Below are 5000 nucleotides of genomic sequence, written 5' to 3'. Positions count from 1 at the left end.
GCGATTCGGACGGCTGGCCCCCACGCCGGGGTGGGTGGGCGCCCCGCCGTTCGCCCGCGTGGGTCGTCAGACCACTGTTCATCGTTCGGTGCGATTCAAACTTCCCACAGCTCGGCCGCCTCCGTCCTCGAACGGGAGGTGACGGCCGGCGTGCGCGCCCAAAGATAGGTGGTGGAAGCCCGGGGGTACAGGAGGAAGGACACCGCTCACCGTAAACCGACGCGAGCTCCAAAGCCCGGGTCGAGCGAGCAGCACCACCTCCCCACCCGGGAGCGCCGTGCCAGATCGATCGGAGGATAAGACCGCTCTGAGAGGACATGGACGAGAGGGGCGTCCGCCTTCCGGAGCCCCCCCTTTCGGACGAGGACTCCGGATTTGCCCCCCGAAAGCCATCACCTCCAGAGAACCAGGGACCGCCGAGGGAGGGTCTGGTCAGGCTTGGGTACCCCAGCATTGCCTCTCTCGCTTGGGATGCACGATCGGCAAAAGTCCCTCTCGGAGCTGTGGAAGTTCGGTCTCAGCCGGAGTGCGCAACTTCCAGACGAGAGGGACCACATGCCAAGTCGCCTACCCAAGTCGGGGAACCAGAGAAACAACTGCTTTCTATCGGGGTAGAGAGACGACACTCTCTCAAGTACATTCTGCCAGAGGTGCGCATTCCTATGTATTTGCATTGCGGGACAACGTCCCCACTTTAAGGGGACGAAGTCGGAACTGTACCCGGCCTCAAGTCACTGTAGGGCGGATGCGGCACCTAGAAAATTCCTCATTCCGGTTCTTTTTCACTTAGTCGTTTTTTTTTTTGGCAAGAATGTACCCCAGGATGGCCAAAAAGCCAAAGCCAGGGACTGAGAACCATCGAGCATGCTCTGAGGGGACATAGTCAGAGGGGGCGTCCGCCTTCCAGAGCCCTCCTTCCCACGAGGACTCCAGATTTGCCCCCCCCCCCCTGACAACAGCCATCGCCTCCAGAGAACCAGGGACCACCGAGGGAGGGTCTGGTCGAAGCTCAGGTACCCAGGATAGCTTCTCCGGCTTGGGCATGGACCGCCAGACAAAGCCGCGGACCATGAACCATCCAGCCTGCTCTGAGGGGACATAGTCAGAGGGGGCGTCCGCCTTCAAGAGCCCTCCTTCCCACGAGGACTCCAGATTTGCCCCCCTGACAGCCATCACCTCCAGAGAACCAGGGACCGCCGAGGGAGGGTCTGGTCAAAGCTCACGTACCCCAGGACAGCTTCTCCGGCTTGGGCACAGACCGCCAGACAAAGCCGCGGACCATGAACCATCCAGCCGGCTCTGAGGGGACATGGTCAGAAGGGGCGTCCGCCTTCTAGAGCCCAAACTCGGCCACGGACTCCAGATTTGCCCCCCTGAATGCCATCACCCTTCAGAAGACCAGGGACCACCGAGGGAGGGTCTGGTCAGGCTCAGGTACCCCAGGATCGCCTCTCTCACTTGGGACGCACGACCAGCAAAAGTCCCTCCTGGAGCCGTGGAAGTTCAGTCTCGGCCGTATTTTGCAACTTCCACGACAAGAGGGACCACCTTCTAAGTCGCCTACCCGAGCCAGAGAACCATAGGAACAACCGCCATACATCGGGGTAGAGAGAGCCCACTCTCTCCTATATTCTCCCGCAGGTGCGCATTACTATGTATTTGCATTGCGGGACAATGTACTTCAATGAGCGGGACAAAGTCGGAAATGTATCCGACCTCCTGGAACTGTGCGGCTGCTACAGCAGTCAGAAATTCCCCATTCCGGTTCTTTTTCACTTGGATTTTTTTTTTTGCAATTTTTTGCCTAAAACGTATTCCTCCAACATGTACTAGCTCATGACACTTGAAATTTTTGAGCCAATTGATAATAACAGCTTTTTAGAGCTCAAAAACAAAAAAAATTTGAGCGAACAAAAAATGTTCGAAAATGACCTCAGCTCCTGGAACTGTTTTCGGTACACCTCCAGAGAGGCTCCCCTGCCTGGAAGTCTGTCACTGCTCAGCTCGAAATTTTTCTAAGTCCCAAAATTCGGTTTTTCATCCAAAATTCAACTTTCTGCCCAGGATCCACAAACTTTAAACCCAGTTGGGGGACCCTCCCTGGGGGCCCTACAACATACTGAAGCCCCCCTGTGGTGGAAGTAGGGGAATTTACTTATTTTTACACAAAATCACAAAATTCCATTTTTTGTTCGCAAAACACTTTTTTGTCCTCAAGAAACTTTTTTGTCCTCAAAACACTTTTTTGTCCTCGAGAAACTTTTTTGTCCTCAAGAAACTTTTTTGTCCTCAAAACACTTTTTTGTCCTCAAAACTCAATTTCTTCCATAATTCGACTTTCCCCCAAAAAACCACACATTCTACCCTCATGGGAGGCACTCTCCCTCGGGTCCCCACATCATATTGACGCCCCAGAGCGGTGGGAGAAGGGGAAATCTGATTTTTGCACAAAAATCCAAAAATCGCTCTAAGTCCAAAAATCCTGAAAATTTTTCTAAGTCCCAACGGTACTTTCTGAAAAGTGTACCCAGGCCCCTGGAAGCCTCCTAGGTACACCTCCTGAGACTCCCCCCTTCCTGGAAGTCTGACACATCTCGAAATTTTTCTAAGTCCCAAAAACTGGTTTTTGCTCCATAATTCGACTTTCCCCCCAAAAGCCACACATTCTACCCTCATGGGAGGCACTCTCCCTCGGGTCCCCACATCATATTGACGCCCCAGAGCGGTGGGAGAAGGGGAAATTCGATTTTTGATCAAAAATCCAAAAATCGCTCTAAGTCCAAAAATCCTGAAAATTTTTCTAAGTCCCAACGGTACTTTCTGAAAAGTGTACCCAGGCCCCTGGAAGCCTCCTAGGTACACCTCCCGAGGCGCCCCCTTCCTGGAAGTCTGTCACATCTCGAAATTTTTCTAAGTCCCAAAAAATGGTTTTTGCTCCATAATTCGACTTTCCCCCCAAAAGTCACACATTCTACCCTCATGGGAGGCACTCTCCCTCGGGTCCCCACTTCATATTGACGCCCCAGAGCGGTGGGAGAAGGGAAAATTCGATTTTTGCACAAAAATCCAAAAATCGCTCTAAGTCCAAAAATCTTGAAAATTTTTCTAAGTCCCAACGGTACTTTCTGAAAAGTGTACCCAGGCCCCTGGAAGCCTCCTAGGTACACCTCCCGAGGCGCCCCCTTCCTGGAAGTCTGACACATCTCGGAATTTTTTCTAAGTCCCCAAAAATGGTTTTTGCTCCATAATTCGACTTTCCCCCCAAAAGTCACACATTCTACCCTCATGGGAGGCACTCTCCCTCGGGTCCCCACTTCATATTGACGCCCCAGAGCGGTGGGAGAAGGGAAAATTCGATTTTTGCACAAAAATCCAAAAATCGCTCTAAGTCCAAAAATCTTGAAAATTTTTCTAAGTCCCAACGGTACTTTCTGAAAAGTGTACCCAGGCCCCTGGAAGCCTCCTAGGTACACCTCCCGAGGCGCCCCCTTCCTGGAAGTCTGACACATCTCGGAATTTTTTCTAAGTCCCCAAAAATGGTTTTTGCTCCATAATTCGACTTTCCCCCCAAAAGTCACACATTCTACCCTCATGGGAGGCACTCTCCCTCGGGTCCCCACTTCATATTGACGCCCCAGAGCGGTGGGAGAAGGGAAAATTCGATATTTGCACAAAAATCCAAAAATCGCTCTAAGTCCAAAAATCTTGAAAATTTTTCTAAGTCCCAACGGTACTTTCTGAAAAGTGTACCCAGGCCCCTGGAAGCCTCCTAGGTACACCTCCCGAGGCGCCCCCTTCCTGGAAGTCTGACACATCTCGGAATTTTTTCTAAGTCCCCAAAAATGGTTTTTGCTCCATAATTCGACTTTCCCCCCAAAAGTCACACATTCTACCCTCATGGGAGGCACTCTCCCTCGGGTCCCCACTTCATATTGACGCCCCAGAGCGGTGGGAGAAGGGAAAATTCGATTTTTGCACAAAAATCCAAAAATCGCTCTAAGTCCAAAAATCTTGAAAATTTTTCTAAGTCCCAACGGTACTTTCTGAAAAGTGTACCCAGGCCCCTGGAAGCCTCCTAGGTACACCTCCCGAGGCGCCCCCTTCCTGGAAGTCTGACACATCTCGGAATTTTTTCTAAGTCCCCAAAAATGGTTTTTGCTCCATAATTCGACTTTCCCCCAAAAGTCACACATTCTACCCTCATGGGAGGCACTCTCCCTCGGGTCCCCACTTCATATTGACGCCCCAGAGCGGTGGGAGAAGGGAAAATTCGATTTTTGCACAAAAATCCAAAAATCGCTCTAAGTCCAAAAATCTTGAAAATTTTTCTAAGTCCCAACGGTACTTTCTGAAAAGTGTACCCAGGCCCCTGGAAGCCTCCTAGGTACACCTCCCGAGGCGCCCCCTTCCTGGAAGTCTGTCACATCTCGAAATTTTTCTAAGTCCCAAAAAATGGTTTTTGCTCCATAATTCGACTTTCCCCCCAAAAGTCACACATTCTACCCTCATGGGAGGCACTCTCCCTCGGGTCCCCTCAACATATTGACGCCCCAGAGCGGTGGGAGAAGGGGAAATCTGATTTTTGCACAAAAATCCAAAAATCGCTCTAAGTCCAAAAATCCTGAAAATTTTTCTAAGTCCCAACGGTACTTTCTGAAAAGTGTACCCAGGCCCCTGGAAGCCTCCTAGGTACACCTCCTGAGACTCCTCCCTTCCTGGAAGTCTGACACATCTCGAAATTTTTCTAAGTCCCAAAAAATGGTTTTTGCTCCATAATTCGACTTTCCCCCAAAAGCCACACATTCTACCCTCATGGGAGGCACTCTCCCTCGGGTCCCCTCAACATATTGACGCCCAGAGCGGTGGGAGAAGGGAAAATTCGATTTTTGCACAAAAATCCAAAAATCGCTCTAAGTCCAAAAATCTTGAAAATTTTTCTAAGTCCCAACGGTACTTTCTGAAAAGTGTACCCAGGCCCCTGGAAGCCTCCTAGGTACACC

Source organism: Dendrobates tinctorius, unplaced genomic scaffold (genome assembly GCF_039654945.1).
Source record: "Dendrobates tinctorius isolate UK_male_01 unplaced genomic scaffold, ASM3965494v1 ptg000227l, whole genome shotgun sequence".
Taxonomy (NCBI): Eukaryota; Metazoa; Chordata; class Amphibia; order Anura; family Dendrobatidae; genus Dendrobates; species Dendrobates tinctorius.
Note: the sequence above shows the minus strand (reverse complement) of the source record.